General features: G+C 37.0%; 1 long non-coding RNA gene and 2 pseudogenes across 1 annotated transcript in view; 1 reads left to right on the top strand and 2 right to left on the bottom strand.

The window, feature by feature from the left end:
• LOC143656905 (uncharacterized) overlaps positions 1–19,775 on the top strand; it is a 142,882-nt gene that overhangs the window by 67,689 nt on the left and 55,418 nt on the right. The gene's annotated exons all lie outside the window — the stretch shown is intronic.
• Positions 8,864–12,634, bottom strand: LOC143656901 (transcription factor Sp3-like; annotated as a pseudogene).
• Positions 11,071–11,656, bottom strand: LOC143656903 (PRELI domain containing protein 3B pseudogene; annotated as a pseudogene).

Here is a 19,775-nt window from a genome sequence, read left to right on the forward strand (position 1 = left end):
AATCTTCCACTTATCTATTTATAAAGCTGTTCCAACATGTTTGGTATTTGCAAACCACAGCAGCACCCCACTTCTCTGGTACAAAATCTGTATTAGTTTGCTAATGCTTTCAGAAAGTAATATACCAGAAAAGGAACTGCTTTTAAAAAGGGAATTTAGTAAGTTGCAAGCTTACAATTCTAAGGCCATAAATATGTCATAACTAAGGCATCCAGAGAAAGATACCTAGGTTCAAGGAAGGGTGCTCTGGGGAGGTATGCGGCTGGCATCTGCTGGTCTTTGATCTTGGTTCCACTTCTTCTAGCTTCTGATGCCAGTGGCTTCCCCTCTAAACATCTGCGGGCATTCACTTAGCTGCTCTAGGACAAAACTCTGAATTTCATTTCTTAGTTTAACATCTGCTGGGTCTAGAGATTTGTTCTCTTCAGGTCATGGCTATTTCTGAGTCCCACAGAATTTGAGCCTGGCTATTTCTGTCTCAATCTCCAAATTTCTACATGGACTCTTCCTGTCAGCTTTGAGCTCTCTCAAAATGTTTCCTTATTTTAAAGGACTCTGGTAAACTAATCAAGATGCACCTGGGATGGGTGGAACCACAGCTCCATCTGGTCAAAAGGTCTCAGCCACAGTTGGGCCCATTGCATCTCTTTGGAGATAATCTAATCAAGTTTCTGGCTTACAATATTGAATCAGAATTAAAAGAAACTGCTGTCCCCACAAGATTGAATCAGGGTTAAGACAAGGCTTTTTGGGTGGAGCAATGGTGTATCAGTGGTAGAATTCTCACCTGCCATGCTGGAGTCTTGGGTTAGATTCCTGAAGCCTGCCCATGCCAAAAAATAAAAAAACAAAAAGAAAAACAAGGCTTTTCTGGGGTACATTATATTTTCAGACTGGCACAATGACTATTCATGAATTGATCTCCCTATTTATCACTCAGACCAAGACTTACACCATTGGCAGCTCTCCCAAATCCCCTCAATTCCTTTCTGGCCACTTTTCCATGTAACAACCAATATTCTGTCTTTAAACAGCATAGATGAGCTGTGCATTCTTTTTTAAAATAGTGTTTTATTAACTACCACAATGTTATAATACACTTTAAGTGTACAGTAAGATAGCCTTTAAATTTGAGGTGGTCTTAAGAACAACAAATAAACAGAATCCCAAGTTTTTGAAATAGGTGAACTGCTGCATTGATAGGTGTACATTTAGGAAAATTGTACAGCTCTTACAAGATCAGCAATGGAACTTTATTTTGTACGTTTAATAATTGAAAACATAAATAATTATTTAGAAATAAAAAGAAAATGCAGTGTAATAAAAAAGTACATTTATCAATTAAATTTACTGGATACATATAAATTTTAAGGGAAGAAGCAAAAAAAAGAAATTTAGATACAATCTAGACCAAAGAAATATAAAACCTCTAGTTTTCTGTGACTAATACCATACAGTTGTGTGCTGGTTTAAAAAGATGTGTGGACCCTAGAAAAGCCATGTTTTAATCAAAATCCCATTTTGTAAAGGCAGAATAATCCCTATTCAATACTACATGTTTGAATCTGTAATTAGATCATCTCCCTGGAGATGTAACCCAATCAAGAGTGGTTGTTAAGCTGGATTAGGTGACGACATGTCTTCACCCATTTGGGTGGGTCTTGATAAGATTCTGGAGTCCTATAAAAGAGGAAATATTTTGGAAAATGAGAGATTTGGAGAGAGCAGAGAATGCTGTAGCACCATGAAACAGAGTCCACCAGCCAGCGACCTTTGGAGAATACCTCCTGGGAAGCTTCATGAAACAGGAGGCCAGGAGAGAAAGCTAGCAGATGATGTCATGTTTGCCATATGCCCTTCCAGCCAAGAGAGAAACCCTGACTGTGTGTGCCATGTGCTTTCTCACTTGAGAGAGTGAGACCCTGAACTTCACTGGCCTTCTTGAACCAAGGTATCTTTCTCTGGATGCCTTTGATTGGACATTTCTATAGACTTGCTTTAATTGGGACATTTTCTTGGCCTTGGAACTGTAAACAACCTATTAAATTCTCCTTTTTAAAAGCCATTCCACTTCTGGTATATTGCATTCCGGCAGGTAGCAAAACTAGAATGGGTTGGCATGTAGTTACTATGGAAGTGATTTTGTTATGTTTGCATATGTTATATTTTATTGGTAATTTACATGATGGCTTTTAAGACCCTGGCAGACATACGGCTTTTGAAAACAAGATTGGATAAAAATCACTGCTAATATGCAATACATCTTTTTTTTTTTGGTCCTCCAATATTCAACAAAAGATATAATTCATTTTCACGCTTTTTCTTCCCACCCAAAAGCCTCAGTGTATACATGTGAAACTTTTTAAACATTGGTTGTTGCCCAATTTCTTTATTGAAAGGATATTAACATTATTTTGTCATTAAATCTTAAACATGGCTTTTTAACAGGATTTAAAAGTGACTAGCCCTAGAATTCCATGTCAAAATGTAGTTTTCAAAATCTCATAACAGTAAAGCTTGAAATATTGTACATAGTTAACCTAAGTAAAATAATTAGCTTCACAATGACAAACTGATAAGCTAAGTAAAGCCTACATTATGTAACATTTGCTTAGAAGCTTGATTTGTCAGTTATGCACAATAAAAATTTCAGTCATCAAGAAAAATTACTACTTTTTAAATCACTATTTCTTTCACCCATCAATTTTTTAATCTTTTTTTGTTAATTAAAAAAAATTAACTAACACAAAATTTAGAAATCATTCCATTCTACATATGCAATCAGTAATTCTTAATATCATCACATAGATGTGTGATCATCCTTTCTTAGTACATTTGCATTGATTTAGGAAAAGAACTAGCAAAACAACAGAAAAACATATAGCATGATAATACAGAGAAAAAATAAAAATAATAAAAATAAATGAATAAATAAATAAAGGTAAAAAACAAAAAACACAAACAAACAAAAAAAACTATAGCTCAGCTGCAGCTTCATTCAGTGTTTTAACATAATTACATTACAATTAGATAGTATTGTGCTGTCCATTTTTGAGTTTTTGTATCTAGTTCTGTTGCACAGTCTGTAACCCTTCAGATCCAATTACCCATTGTCTTACCCTGTTTCTAACTCCTGATAGTCTCTGTTACCAATGACATATTCCAAGTTTATTCTCTAATGTTGGTTCACATCAGTGGGACCATACAGTATTTGTCCTTTAGTTTTTGGCTAGTCTCACTCAGCATAATGTTTTCTAGGTCCATCCATGTTATTACATGCTTCATAAGTTTATTCTGTCTTAAAGCTGCATAATATTCCATCGTATGTATATACCACAGTTTGTTTAGCCACTCTTCTGTTGATGGACATTTTGGCTGTTTCCATCTCTTTGCAATTGTAAATAATGCTGCTATAAACATTGGTGTGCAAATGTCCGTTTGTGTCTTTGCCCTTAAGTCCTTTGAGTAGATACCCAGCAATGGTATTGCTGGGTCGTATGGCAATTCTATATTCAGTTTTTTGAGGAACCACCAAACTGCCTTCCACAGTCGTTGCACCATTTGACATTACCACCAACAGTGGATAAGTGTGCCTCTTTCTCCGCATCCTCTCCAGCACTTGTCATTTTTTGTTTTGCTGATAATGGCCATTCTGGTGGGTGTGAGATGATATCTCATTGTGGTTTTGATTTGCATTTCTCTAATGGCCAGGGACATTGAGCATCTCTTCATGTGTCTTTTGGCCATTTGTATTTCCTCTTCTGAGAGGTGTCTGTTCAAGTCTTTTTCCCATTTTGTAATTGGGTTGGCTGTCTTTTTGTTCTTGAGTTGAACAATCTCTTTTTAAATTCTGGATACTAGACCTTTATCTGATATATCATTTTCAAATATTGTCTCTCATTGTGTAGGCTGTCTTTCTACTTTCTTGATGAAGTTCTTTGATGCACAAAAGTGTTTAATTTTGAGGAGCTCCCATTTATTTATTTCTTTCTTCAGTGCTCTTGCTTTAGGTTTAAGGTCCATAAAACCGCCTCCAGTTGTAAGATCCATAAGATATCTCCCAACATTTTCCTCTAACTGTTTTATGGTCTTAGACCTAATGTTTAGATCTTTGATCCATTTTGAGTTAACTTTTGTATAGGGTGTGAGATACGGGTCCTCTTTCATTCTTTTGCATATGGATATCCAGTTCTCTAGGCACCATTTATTGAAGAGACTGTTCTGTCCCACGTGAGTTGACTTGACTGCCTTATCAAAGATCAAATGTCGATAGATGAGAGGGTCTATATCTGAGCACTCTATTCGATTCCATTGGTTGATATATCTATCTTTATGCCAATACCATGCTGTTTTGACCACTGTGGCTTCATAATATGCCTTAAAGTCAGGCAGCATGAGACCTCCAGCTTCATTTTTTTCCCTCAAGATGTTTTGAGCAATTCGGGGCACCCTGCCCTTCCAGATAAATTTGCTTATTGGTTTTTCTATTTCTGAAAAATAAGTTGTTGGGATTTTGATTGGTATTGCATTGAATCTGTAAATCAATTTAGGTAGGATTAACATCTTAACTATATTTAGTCTTCCAGTCCATGAACACGGTATGCCCTTCCATCTATTTAGGTCTTCTGTCATTTCTTTTAACAGTTTTTTGTAGTTTTCTTTGTATAGGTTTTTTGTCTCTTTAGTTAAATTTATTCCTAGGTATTTTATTCTTTTAGTTGCAATTGTAAATGGGATTTGTTTCTTGATTTCCCCCTCACCTTGTTCATTGTTAGTGTATAGAAATGATACAGATTTTTGAATGTTGATCTTGTAACCTGCTACTTTGCTGTACTCATTTATTAGCTCTAGTATTTTTATTGTGGATTTTTCTGGGTTTTTGATGTATAGTATCATATCATCAGAAAACAGTGATAGTTTTACTTCTTCCTTTCCAATTTTGATGCCTTGTATTTCTTTTTCTTGTCTAATTGCTCTGGCTAGAACCTCCAACACAATGTTGAATAATAGTGGTGAATAAAAGTGGTGTCCATTAGGACATCCTTGTCTTGTTCCTGATCTTAGGGGGAAAGTTTTCAATTTTTCCCCATTGAGGATGATATTAGCTGTGGGTTTTTCATATATTCCCTCTATCATTTTAAGGAAGTTCCCTTGTGTTCCTATCCTTTGAAGTGTTTTCAACAGGAAAGGATGTTGAATCTTGTCAAATGCCTTCTCTGCATCAATTGAGATGAGCATGTGATTTTTCTGCTTTGATTTGTTGATATGGTGTGTTACATTAATTGATTTTCTTATGTTGAACCATCCTTGCATACCTGGAATGAATCCTACTTGGTCATGATGTATAATTCTTTTAATGTGTTGCTGGATTCGATTTGCTAGAATTTTGTTGAGGATTTTTGCATCTATATTCATTAAAGAGATTGGTCTGTAGTTTTCTTTTTTTGTAATATCTTTGCCTGGTTTTGGTATGAGGGTGATGTTGGCTTTCATAGAATGAATTAGGTAGCTTTCCCTCCACTTCGATTTTTTTGAAGAGTTTGAGGAGAGTTGGTACTAATTCTTTCTGGAATGTTTGGTAGAATTCATATGTGAAGCCGTCTGGTCCTGGACTTTTCTTTTTAGGAAGCTTTTGAATGACTGATTCAATTTCTTTACTTGTGATTGGTTTGTTGAGGTCATCTATGTCTTCTTGAGTCAAAGTTGGTTGTTCATGCCTTTCCAGGAACCCATCCATTTCATCTAAATTTTTGTATTTATTAGTGTAAAGTTGTTCATAGTATCCTGTTATTACCTCCTTTATTTCTGTGAGGTCAGTGGTTATGTCTCCTCTTCCATTTCTGATCTTATTTATTTGTGTCCTCTCTCTTCTTCTTTTTGTCAATCTTGCTAAGGGCCCATCAATCTTATTTTCTCATAGAACCAACTTCTGGTCTTATTGATTTTCTCTATTGTTTTCAATTTCATTTATTTCTGCTCTGATCTTTGTTATTTCTTTCCTTTTGCTTGCATTGGGGTTAGTTTGCTGTTCTTTCTCCAGTTCTTCCAAGTGGACAGTTAATTCCTGCATTTTTGCCTTTTCTTCTTTTCTCATATAGGCATTCAGGGCAATAAATTTCCCTCTTAGCACTGCCTTTGCTGTGTCCCATAGGTTTTGATATGTTGTGTTTTCATTTTCATTCACCTTGAGATATTTACTAATTTCTCTTGCAATTTCTTCCTTGACCCACTCGTTGTTTAAGAGTGTGTTGTTCAGCCTCCACGTATTTGTGAATTTTCTGGCACTCTGCCTATTATTGATTTCCAACTTCATTCCTTTATGATCCGAGAAAGTGTTGTGTATGATTTCAATCTTTTTAAATTTGTTAAGAGCTGCTTTGTGACCCAGCATATGGTCTATCTTTGAGAATGATCCATGAGCACTTGAGAAAAAGGTGTATCTTGCTGTTGTGGGGTGTAATGTCCTATAAATGTCTGTTAAGTCTAGCTCATTTATTGTAATATTCAAATTCTCTATTTCTTTACTGATCCTCCGTCTAGATGTTCTGTCCACTGATGAGAGTGGCGAATTGAAGTCTCTAACTATTATGGTAGATGTGTCTATTTCCCTTTTCAGTGATTGCAGTGTATTCCTCATGTATTTTGGGGTATTCTGGTTCGGTGAATATAAATATTTATGATTGTTATGTCTTCTTGTTTAATTGTTCCTTTTATTAGTATATAGTGTCCTTCTTTGTCTCTTTTAACTGTTTTACATTTGAAGTCTAATTTGTTGTATATTAGTATAGCTACTCCTGCTCTTTTCTGGTTGTTATTTGCATGAAATATCTTTTCCCAACCTTTCACTTTCAACCTATGTTTATCTTTGGGTCTAAGATGTGTTCCTGTAGGCAGCATGTAGAAGGATCCTGTTTTTTAATCCATTCTGCCAGTCTATGTCTTTTGATTGGGGATCAGTCCATTAACATTTAGTGTTATTACTGTTTGGATAATATTTTCCTCTACCATTTTGTCTTTTGTATTATATATATCATATCTGATTTTCCTTCTTTCTACACTCTTCTTCATACCTCTCTCTTCTGTCTTTTCAATCTGATTCTAGTGCTCCCTTTAGTATTTCTTGCAGAGCTGGTCTCTTGGTCACAAATTCTCTCAGTGACTTTTTGTCTGAAAATGTTTTGATTTCTCCCTCATTTTTGAAGGACAATTTTGCTGGATGTAGAAGTCTTGGTTGGCAGTTTTTCTCTTTTAGTAATTTAAATATATCATCCCACTGTCTTCTAACTTCCATAGTTTCTGCTGAGAAATCTACACATGGTCTTATTGGGTTTCCCTTGTATGTGATGAATTGTTTTTCTCTTGCTGCTTTCAAGATCCTCTCTTTCTCTTTGACCTCTGACATTCTAACTAGTAAGTGTCTTGGAGAACACCTATTTGGGTCTATTCTCTTTGGGGTGCGCTGCACTTCTTGTATCTGTAATTTTAGGTCTTTCATAAGAGTTGGGAAATTTTCAGTGATAATTCCTTCCATTAGTATTTCTCCTCCTTTTCCCTTCTCTTCTCCTTCTGGGACACCCACAACACGTATATATGTGCGCTTCATATTATCATTCAATTCCCTGATCCCCTGCTCAAATTTTTCCATTCTTTTCCCGTTAGTTTCTGTTTCTTTTTGGAATTCAGATGCTCCATCCTCCAGTTCACTAATTCTAGTCTCTCTCTCGTTAAATCTACCATTGTAGGTTTCCATTGTTTTTTCCATCTTTTCTGCTTTGTCCTTCAATCCCATAAGTTCTGTGATTTGTTTTTTCAGACTTTCCATTTCTTCTTTTTGTTCAGCCCATGCCTTCTTCATGTCCTCCCTCAATTTATTGATTTGGTTTTTGAAGAGATTTTCCATTTCTGTTCGTATATTCAGAATTAGTTGTCTCAGCTCCTGTATCTCATTTGAGCTATTGGTTTGTTCCTTTGACTGGGCCATATCTTCAATTTTCCTGGTGTGATCCGTTTTTTTTTGCTGGTGTCTGGGCATTTAATCAGATTTCCCTGGGTGTGGGACCCAGCAGGTTGAAAGGCTTTCCTGTGAAGTCTCTGGGCTGTTTTTCTTATCCTGTCCAGTATGTGGTGCTCATCTGTCTGCGGGTCCCACCAGTAAAAGATGCTGTGGCTCCTTTAATTTTGGAAGCCTCTCGCTGTGGGGGAGGGTTGCCAGCCGACGTGGCTTGGGGGAGTGCTGATCCAAATCTCCCAGCCGGGCCTGGAAGCTGCATGGGGGGAGGGGGGCACTGGCCGCCGTGGCTTGGGGGAGTGCTTATTGAATTTTGACACCTGATTTTCAAAGCCTGTGTGATTTTCCTGTAGGATTTTCCTCTCCTCAAAATGTTGATGCGTTAGGACCCAGGATTCTTCTTTCTGCTCCACCTGGGAGATTACACTTGGCCTAGAAATCCTCACGACTGCGGACACCTCTTCCTCCTTTTCCCAGGTTTGGGCCCCCCATCACTTCCAATTTTTTATCTTACAATAGATAAATATGTTCTCACTTTTACACTAAATCACACAGGATTGATGTGTTTGGTTAGACTACCATTTGTATTGTCAAATTCAATTTTCTCTTTTATAACTTGGTAAAATTTCATTTCTTCTAGATTCCAAGAGTACCTGCAAAACCCTTGTAATTTTAGCATTTTTAATATACTATGGAATATCATACAAAGTAAGGCAGTTCAGTGACAATATAACCAAGTTACTATCAATCCAAAAAATTTTGCACATCAATAAAAATATATCTAAGAACTTAGGAACAGTATTCTTCTCACCACTGTATGAAAATAACCACAATGTATAAGTATTTGTGTAATGTTTACTCCATTGTCTCATTTCCAGAAACTGCAACAAGCTGTAAAGATATTTCAGTGTTGGTAAGGGTATCTTGCTTACTGGTGGCTTGAAAGTATTAATTGTCCCTATCCCTGAAACAGAATCTTGTTGAATATTTGCAAGGATAAATGATGTTCTTCCTCTAGTAATTAAAGTATCAACCTGTGCAGCTTCCACAGTTGTCAGTACTGTACTGCTAGAGTGAATACCTTTTTTTATGCCATCATGATGTGTTTAGATATTTTTAACAAGGTGGTCACGTCTTGTAATGCATTTTGAACATTCTGAACAAACAAATTTCTTCTCACTTGTGTGTGATCTTCTGTAATTCATCACTTTGAGTAAATATTTTACCACAGAACATCCAGTTGCAAACATAAGGGTGCTTCCCCGAATGCACCAATGCAGATAAGCTCTCAGATGTGAGATCTTCCCATAGAACAACCTAATATATGATAAATATGCTGCTTCCTTTTCCCAAAATTGTTACCTCTCCCACCACATTTTTTTACAGTTGGGACAGGTACAAGATACCCTTTGAAGTATTTTTCCTTTTTTTAGAAATCTTCTATCATTAGGGCATTGCACTTTCCTCAACAAGTATAATTTACAGAAATTATACAAGGCAACTTTTTACCACATATCAAAATTTTAGCAATGTTACTGAGCAGAAATGTTTTGTCAGTTGCAAAAAACATCTCTGATTGCAAAAAATAATCAGAAAACTTACTGGATTTAATGTGCTTTTACAAATGTCCTAAGAAGTCTTAAGCCAAGCAATATTTTAAGTAGAAAAGACACTAATTTTTAAATAGTTCAATACACTATTTCTGTGGTTTATGTACATGCATTAACTGGTCTCTTTTATAAGAAACCTGTTTGGATGTTTATTATTTGTACATAACACATTGTAAAATAAAGGCAGGGGCTTATCACTTTAACAAAAATACTCTGTATGCAACAAATAAATATTAAAGATATTAGTGGTTGATAATTATCTGCTAGAAAATATAAAACAAAACACATTTACTGGGTTGTTTTTCAGTTGCAGCTGCCCACTGGCATCCCAATAAGAATTACCCATAGACAAAAGCTGCAGTGAAATTCACTTAATGATTAGTTTAGGTCAATCAATTCTTTTTTTCTTTTACTCTTTTTTTCTTCCCCACCACCCCCATACCTGCAGTGACACCATAAAAACATTAAGTACCTGGACTTAATGCATCAGATCAAAACATCATTGAGTAATTTCAATTGATGTACAGCTCTTCATGTAAAAAACAATGTCATAGTCACAATTATTTCAGAAAGTAATTATATTCAAATAACCTGACATATCATACTTGAGCTATTATAGAACCATAATTTTGACACATGGCAACTTTTAAGTTAGGCAAATGTGAAATGCTAAAAGATGTTAACAGCTACTTTTCTGTTAAAGTTTAGAGTACTGCAAAATTCAGGTAATGACTATTTTTTCAGTTAACATAACCTGCCCACAATATAGCAATCTAAATCATGAAGACTTTTAGAAGTACAAATCCAAGGAAGGTAATACCTTTACTAAGTTATAAAATTTTGGCAAATTAATACAGTACTCTTCTAATACAATAAAATCATATTTTTGTTGGAATCATATATTACTTTAGTGATAATTTTCACTCCAAAAACATCACTTAGGTTCAAATCTAAACAGTAGTTTTTAATGGTGCTTTAGAGCAGAGCAAGTTGTTATGCAAATTAACATGCTTTTAACAGAATTTAAAGTGAGTTCCTTCATGTAGTAGGACAATCATGTTTGTATATAAAAAAGGTGGCTCTGCTTTATTTTGAGGTTGGTCCAAAACAAGCTAGAGTTTCAATGCATGAAAAGCTTTAAAATTCTACCTTAAGGAGATTCGATCAATATACTAATACCAATTTCAAAGTACTTTTTCAAAAATTGTGAAATTTTAACATAAATGCTAGAGCCCTTAAAATTAGATGGCCATTTCAAATAACAAATTTCAGATTGTCTCTTTTATTGAGAAGCCCTGCATCTCTTTGTTTTCATCTTTTCATGCTTTCACCTTTTCTCCAGCTTATTACAAAAAGTCTACCTAAAACATAGTTGTTTTTTTTTAAAATAATAAATATATTGCCAGCTTGGAAAGACCTGGGGGATCCAATATTGTATACCAATTTTCATTATCATTTCTCTACAGATGCTGCTGCCACCCTCAGTTTCCTTACGCTTCCTCTTGCTGAAGCCTTCAATTCTTCAGTCTCAGCATTCAATTTATGTATTACCCATCCCAACACTTCTCAGCCTATATTAGCATTTGAAGAAGTTGTACTTGCCATCAGTCCTTCCAGGTAGCTGCTGGAGGGTGACTTCTTTCACAGTGATTATGGCTTCTTGAGTCAAAATAGTTTTTTCTGGGTCTTGAGAATGTGGTTTGTATATAAGTCTCTTAGCTCCTGAAATCATATTCATAAGTGATATATTGGTAGATTTAAGTTCCATTGTTTTCTCTACAGGATCAACTACTGAATGTTTGTGCACAAATATTTTGTTTCTTGTAGCACCGGTAAGAGATTTTGAGCAATGAAAGGCAGTCCCATTCTGTGCTGAGAAGTCAATGGCTGTACAAATTTCCAGAGGGATCTATATATCTGTCTAATACATCAACTCCAACCACACTTGGGTTCACATATTTGGGTGTTTATGCATCGCAGCTGTTGCAACAGTTTCTCACGGGTGGTCAAAGATGTAATCTAAAGTCCATATCTTCATGGTGCCGACAATGGGCATGATATCCGGGCAGCAGTAGGGGATGGTGGGATAAGAGGCAGCATCTGCCCCTGACCCCAGCCCCCCATCTTTTTCTTTCTTGATGCTGTTGGTCCCCTTGTTCTTCTACCACTTGTACTCTTAAATGTATTATATCATTGGTATTCAATGTAGAGTCACCACAGGGCAGCCACTCCTCAGGATCAGGTTCCTCTTCCTTGATCCTAATTTCTCTCTTGGCATTCTCTCCTGGCTGTAGCTGTGTACTTGTAAAATCTATAGAGTTCACTGTAACTGTGTAGATTTGGCAACTGAGCAGTGCTCAGAATGACTGGAGTTGAAGTCAAAACTCCACCTGCTGCAACTTGACCAAGTGTGAGTGTCTGAACAGGTGTCAGAGTTATTTGTTGGACAGCAGCATTCTGTGTTTGCAAATTCTACAAGTTCTGGACCCCTTGTATTTGAAATATTTATGAAGTTATCTGTCCAGAAGGGGTCTCTGTGCATGAAATAAAAAGGTCCCAGGATTCAGCTGTAACTGAAGATTTTTGCAAAGCCTGAGTGATATATTTTGACCACTGGTTTGCACACAATGGATTGTCTGTGGTATAATACCTTGCACAATTTGGGCTTGAATGGTTGGCTGCTGAGACTCTTGAAGTTGTAGATAATGTACAATCGGCTGTGCTGTAAAACCCTGAATTTTCTGAGCCTATGTTTCTTCAGAAGTAGGTGGTTGGTTATAATTTCCTTGGAAATCTGAAGAATGCATTTGCACACTAGAAGTGGTCAAGCTACTTGTGTTTGTTGTAATATACCTGTACTACCTGTGGTAACAGGCAACCGTGATGAAGAGGATGTTGGCACAGAAAAATCATCATCAGTATAAGTTTCATTGATAGCAGAAGAAACCTGCTCACCAGTCCTTTCTGAGTTGTCTGAATTATCCATGGTTTGTCCTATGTTTATCAAATGTCTATCTGCATTGTCTGAAAACTGAGAGTCCCAAAGAATCTAGATCAACACTATTGATTAGTACTAGAAGACTCTCTGATAAGTTACACCAGGTCTGGGGGAACAGGCCTTGCTGGCCCAATCATGCCCTTCAATCAGGGGCCACTAGGGGCTCATCTTCCTTCTGGGGTCCCCCTCCTCACTAGTACCTTCCTCAAGGCTGAGGCTATAGCTACCCCCAGTGACAACCATTGCTCCTCATGACCCAAATAAAGCATCTATAGCAGTGGACCCCATCATAGCCTGGGCTGCCTACTACTGGAACTACTGTCAGAAGCCCCCAGGCCCTATGTGGAGCCCTGCACCTATCCCAGCAACTCCACCTGCTCAGAGAGAACCCTCTGAGCCTCCATCCCCTAGACACTTGGGCTACAGTAAGACCTGGGAAGAATATTACAAAAAACATGGGCTAGCAACCCCAGCAGCCTGGAGCATTCCCTTCAGCAGGGCTACATGAAAGTCTAGGAGGAATACTACAAAAGAAAAGCAGGCTCAAGTGGCCACTGGAAGGGTACTGGTATTGCCCCAGCCTCCCAGCTGGATTTCAGTGCTGCTTGGGTTGAATATTACACACAACAGGCTGCTTACTACAGACAGATGACAGGTGACAGGTAACACCCACACACAAAGGACTGCAGCAGACTCAATGAATCAAATGAATGTAAACTTCATCTGTGAAAATCTTTCTTTTTCATTTCATTTTGTTTGGGGGCCTTTTTATTCCTCCCAGCGTTGGTCCTCTTCTTGTTTTTAAAATAAGCTTTTCAAGAGGAAAAATAAACCAATCTCCCTGTCTTTTCCAAGATCCCTCTTAGGATGCTGGTTTTGGTTATGCTGAGTAGTATTCTAGAGCACCTACAGCAAGAAGATCCCTACAATCTTTATTTTTAAGAGGACTTGTAGTTCACCGATATTCTCTCAGGCTATAGGCATCATTGTGATTCTATATAAATGGAAACATTTGTGCTGAAAGTAATACATTCAAGGAAAATATACCATTATCCTAGAGTATGTATTTTACTATCAAGCAAGGGAAATATCACCCAGTATCTTTTCACATCAGATTTAGCTGATGTTCTATGAAATATAAAACCCTATGAGCTTCAAAATATTTGGTATATTGCAGTTTTTGTTTTCATTCAAGATATTCTAATTTCCCTTGTGATATCTTCTTTGACCCACTGATTATTTAAGAGTGTGTTAATTTCCACATACTTGTAGATTTTTCAGTTCTCCATTATTGATTTCTAGCTACATTCCACTGTGGTTGGAAAGATCCATTGCCTGATTTCAATATTTTTAAACTGGGAATTTATTTTGTGACCTAGCATTAGTTCATTCCTATGGAGAGACTTATGTGCACAACAAAAGAATGTGTGTTTTGCTTCCACTGGGTGAAGACTTTTATATATATTTTAGGTTTAGTTTATAGTATACTTCAAGTCTTCTTGTTCTTATGGTCCTTCTGTCTGTATGTTTTGTCTGTTACTGAAAATGTGTATGAAAGTCTCCTATATTAAGGTAGAACCATGTATTTCTCCTTTCAAATCTGATTCAGGGGGGTGCAAGGGTAGTTCAGTAGAGACCTGGTTCGTGCCATGGGGGAGACGCAGATTTGATTCTCAGTCTATGCACTTTCCCCCAAACAAACAAGCAAAACAAACAAAAAACAACAAACAACCCAACAAAATTCAACAAAATTGTGCTGCAGTAACAGAATACTCACATGGAAAAATAATGAAATGTGACCCCGCCCTGCCATATAGTATACAAAAACAAACAAACAAACAAAAAAAAAAAAACAGGGTGGTGCGATGGTGGCTTAGTGGCAGAGTTCACACCTGCCATGTGGGAGACCCGGGCTCAATTCCTGGTGCCTGCCCATGTTAAAAAAAAAAGAAACAGACAAATCTGATTCATATATTTTGGGAATCTTTCCTTAGGGTGTGTGTGTATTTGCAGTGTTCCTGATTAATTGAGCCCTTTTTCAGTATACAGAGACCTATTTGTCCTACATAACTGTTTTTTACTTAAAGTCTTTTTTATCTGATATTAATATAGCTGCCTCAGCTGTTTTTTTGTTGTTTGTTTTACTGTTTATAGGGTATAAGCATTTTCTATCTATTCACTCTCAACCTACATGTATCTTTGAATTTAAGGCGAGTCTTTTGTAACAGCACATAACTGGGCCATTTTATTGTGCCTTCACCCAATCTTTGACTTTTACCTGGAAGATTTAATCCATTTACTTTTGAATTAAATACTGATAATGAAGGAATTTCTTCTACATATTGTGCCATTTCATCTCTGTGTTTTATGATTTATCCCCATCAGTTTTCTATTAATGCAAACTTTTAGATTTATTTGATTTTTTTAGTGTACCATTTTGAGTCCCTTCTCATTTCTTTCTGTATATTTTTACAGATATATTCTTTGTGGTTAAAATGGGATGTAAATTTAGTTACCTAAATCTACTAAAATCACATTTGATTTGATGTCGACTTAACTTCAGTATCACACACAAACATTGTTCCTATACCCCATTGCCCCCCATCTATTTGTTGTACCTATTTCAAATTATGTCTTTATAAATTGTTCTAGTTTGCTAGTTGCTGTAATGTAATATATCAGAAATGGAATGGCTTTTAAAAGGGGGGCTTTATTAAGTTGTTACTTTACCTAAGGCCAAGAAAATGTCCAGTTAAAGCAAGTCTATAAAAGTGTCCAAATTAAGGCATCAGCAAGAAGTTACCTTCACTCAAGAAAGGCTGATGAAGTTCCGTGTTTCTCTGTCAACTGGAAAGGCACATGGTGAACATGGTGATGTCTGCTAGCTTTCTCTCCAGGTTTCTTGTCTCATGAAGCTCCCCAGGGGCATATCCCTTCTTTAGCTCCAAAGGTTTCTGACTGTGTGGGTTCTCTGCTTAGTGGCTCTTTCCAAGATGCTTCCTTTTTTTAAGTGTTAAAAAGGAAGCAAGCTAACCAAGACCCACTTGAAATGGGTGGATTCACATCTCCATCTAATCAAAAGTTAATACAATTGGGTGTGTCATATCTCTGAGGAGATAACCTAATCAAAAGAATCCAGCCTACATTATTGAATAGGAATTAAGAGGAATCTTGCTCCCACAAAATTGGATCAAGTTTAAAACATGGCTTTTCTAGGGAACATAATCTTTCAAACCAGCATATACGTGTATGTCCATGTGCTGGCTTGAAAGGATGTATGCCCCCTAAGAAAAGCCATGTTTTAATATAAATCCATTTCATAAAGGTAGAATAATCCCTATTCAATACTGTATGTTTGAAACTGTAATCAGATCATCTCACTGAATGATGGGATTTAGTCAAGAGTGGTTGAACTGGATTAAGGGACGACACGTCTCCACCCATTTGGGTGGGTCTTGATTGGTTTATTGGAGTCCTATAAAAGAGGAAATATTTTGGAGAATGAGCAATTCTGACAGAGCAGAATGATGTAGCCATGAGATGCAGAGAGTCCACAAGCCAGCAACCTTTGGAGATGAGGACGGAAAATGCCTCCCAAGGAACTTCATGAAGCCAGAAGCCAGGAGAGAAAACTAGCAGATGACAACGCCATGTTTGCCATGTGCCCTTCCAGCTGAGAGAGAAGCCCTGACTGTGTTCCCCACATGCCTTCTCACCTGAGAGAGAGACTCTGAACTTCATGGGCCTTCTTGAATCAAGGTATCTTTCCCTGGATGCCTATGACTGGACATTTCTATAGACTTGTTGTAATTGGGACATTTTCTCGGCCTTAGAACTGTAAACTAGCAACTCATTAAATTCCCCTTTTAAAAAGCCATTCCGTTTCTGGTATATTGCATTCCAGCAGCTAGCAAACCAGAACGTCCAAAACCATAGATATGCCATTAATTTTCATGCCTTTGTATTTTAGATCTTGTAAGAAGTGAAAGGTGGAATTATCTACCAAGAAAAGAAAAGGAAAAAAAGAAAAACCAATGCAATAGTGTAGGCACTTATTACTCACAGAGTTACCTTCACCAGAGACTTATTTTTTTATACCACATCAATATATGCCTTTGTGGCCTTTCCTTTCAGTCTGAAGAAATCTCTTTAGCATTGCTTGTAGGGCAGGTCTAGTTGTGACAAACCCCATCAGCTTTGGTTTATTAGGGTAAACCTTATTTTCTTTCTCTTTTTTGAAAGACAATCATCTCAAATATAAAATTCTTAATTGGAAATTTTCTTCTGTACTCTAAATATTTTTTTCCCACTGCCTTTTTGCCACAATGGTTTGGATGAGAAATCAGGACAGTCCCATTGATTCCCTTGTACATAACACATTGTTTTCCTTTTGCAGCTTTCAGAATTTTCTGTTATCCTTTGCATTCAGTAGTTTGAATGTGGTTCTCTTCAGGTTTAACCTATTTGAGCTATTATGGATTTCTTGAATGTGCATACTCATGTCTTTTGATAAATTTTGGAAGATTTCTGCCATTATTTATTTGAATATTCCTTCTGCCTCTCTTCTCACTCCAGGACTCCATAATGTGTATTTTGGTATGGTTGATAGCGTCCCTCAGGTCACTTAGGCTTTGTTCACTTCTGTTCATTCTTCTTTCCTCTTTCTACTACTTGACTTCAATCATTTCAATTGTCTTATCTTTGAAATCATTGATTCTTTCTTCTGCAAGCTCCAATCTGCTGTTGAAACCCTCTAGGAAATTTCTTGTTTCAATATTGTGTCCTTAACTCTATTAAATGTTTGGTTCCCTTCTAAAATATATGTCTTTGTTAAAATTCTCTTGTTCAGTCATTGTTTGCCTAATGTTCTTTAGTTTTTTCTCTGTTTTTCTTTTTCTTTGTCTTATAATCTTTTGTTTTAATATTTTAAATTGTTATCATTGAGATTTAGTCCCTGAACTGTCTGCTCCTTTAGTTTGTCCTCCAGGGATGCTGAGTCCAATTTCCCACATTGCATGGAAGACAAGATGATACACCTGTCCCCCAAAAGTGAAAGTTCTACGGGCTTCATGGCAGCAGCTAGAAAATCAAGAGTGACTGTGCATAACTTCTGACCTATTATGACAGTGACCCTGTCATTTGTAGAAATATAGCCCAATGAATATGTCATATGCTCACATATCATACCACTTTTTAAGGCTGAATGTTCTTATTTGACATTCATGCAGGTACTGCAACACTCAAAAGTTGAAGAGAAGCAAAAAGTCCTGAAAGCAGCAAGAGAAAAACAATCTGCTACCTACAAGGGAAACCACATGAGACTGAGTTTTGACTAGTCAACTGGCACTATGGATGCAAGAAGGCAGTGGTATGATATATTTAAGATCCTGAAAGAGAAAGACTTCCAGTCAAGAATTCTGTACTTATCCAAATTGTCCTTGAAAACTGAGGGAGACATCACAATCACCTTTGATCTTTCTCCCACTCTTTAGGAGTATTTGGACTATGTACATTCTAAGTTTTTCATGTGGAAGGATTAACAGTTCCTGATTTCAAAACTTATTATAAAGCCACAGTGGTCAAAACAACATGGTACAGTGTTCTAGTTTGCTGTTGCTGGAATGCAGCACACCAGAGATGGATTGGCTTTTAATAAAAGGGGATTTATTTCATTAGTTCTTCAGAGAAAAGGCAGCTAACTTTCAACTGAGGTTCTTTCTTATGTGGGAAGGCACAGGATGGTCTCTGCTGGCCTTCTCTCCAGGCTTGTGTGTTCCAACAACTTTCTCTGGGGTGATTTCTTTCTGCATCTCCAAAGGCCTGGGCTGAGCTGCAAGCGCTGAGATGAGGTATGCTGAGCTGCTTCGACTGTGCTACATTGAGCTCTCTCATTTAAGCACCAGCCAATTAAATCAAACATCATTCATTGCAACAGGCATGACTCCTAGCCATCTTCAAATGTAATCAGCAACAGATGAGGTTCATGTACCATTGGCTTATGTCCACAGCAACAGAACTAGGTGCCTTCACCTGGCCAAGTTGACAACTGAATCTAACTACCACATACAGGCACAAAGATAGAAGTATTGACCAATGAAATCTAATTGAGAGTGCAGAAATAGGCTGCCAAATCTATGGTCAACTGATCTTTGACAATGCCCCCAAATCCACCACATTGGGACAAATAGTCTTTTCAATTAATTGGCATGGGAGGACTGCATATCAATAGCCAAAAGAATGAAAGAAGACCCTTAACTTACACCCTGTACAAAAATTAACTCAAAGTGGTCAAACACCTGAATATAAGAACCGGTACCGTAAAACTACTAGAATAAAATGTAGGGAAACATCTGCAAAACAGTAATAGGAAGTTGCTTCCTAAACTTTACACTCAAAGCACAAGCAACAAAGAAAAAATAAATGGAAACTCCTCAAAATCAAGTGATTTTGTTCCTCAAAAGTTTTTGCCAAAAAGGGGAAGAGGTTGCTAACTCAATGGGGGAACGTATTTGAAAATCAATATTGGATAAAGGTTTGATACCCTGTATACATAAAGAAATCATAGAACTCAACAATGAAAGAACAAATAACCCAATTATGAAATGGGCTAAAGATGTGAATAGGCATTTTTCTGAAAAACAAATACAGATGGCTCAAAATCACATGAAGAGATGCTCATTTTCATTAGCTATAAGGGAAATGCAGATCAAGACTACAATGAGATACCACCTCACACCCATAAGAATGTCCGCTATTAAAAAAACAGGAAACTATAAATGTTGGAGAGGAGGTGGAGAAATCAGGACATTACGCACTGCTGGTGGGAACATATAATGGTACAGGCACTATGGAAGACAGTTTGGCAGTTCCTTATGAAACAAAATATCAAGTTGCCCAATGACCCAGCAATTTGGTTGTTATTTCTAGTTGCTCTAAGGTACTGGAGTCTGAAAGAAATATCAGTATACTGATTCAGCACTCATACTCATTTGTTAAACCCAAGTTTCTCTGTATAATTCCATCATCATTGATCTTTGTCTCACTCATTAAGGGTTTTTGGGCTGTGGCCATTCTATATTTTTCATGTTGGAAGGGGCTGTCAATAATATGGGATAAAGGGATGAAACTGGTTGATGTTCTGGAAGGGCTGGCCCCTTTG

This window comes from Tamandua tetradactyla, chromosome 15 (assembly GCF_023851605.1).
Source record: "Tamandua tetradactyla isolate mTamTet1 chromosome 15, mTamTet1.pri, whole genome shotgun sequence".
NCBI lineage: Eukaryota > Metazoa > Chordata > Mammalia > Pilosa > Myrmecophagidae > Tamandua > Tamandua tetradactyla.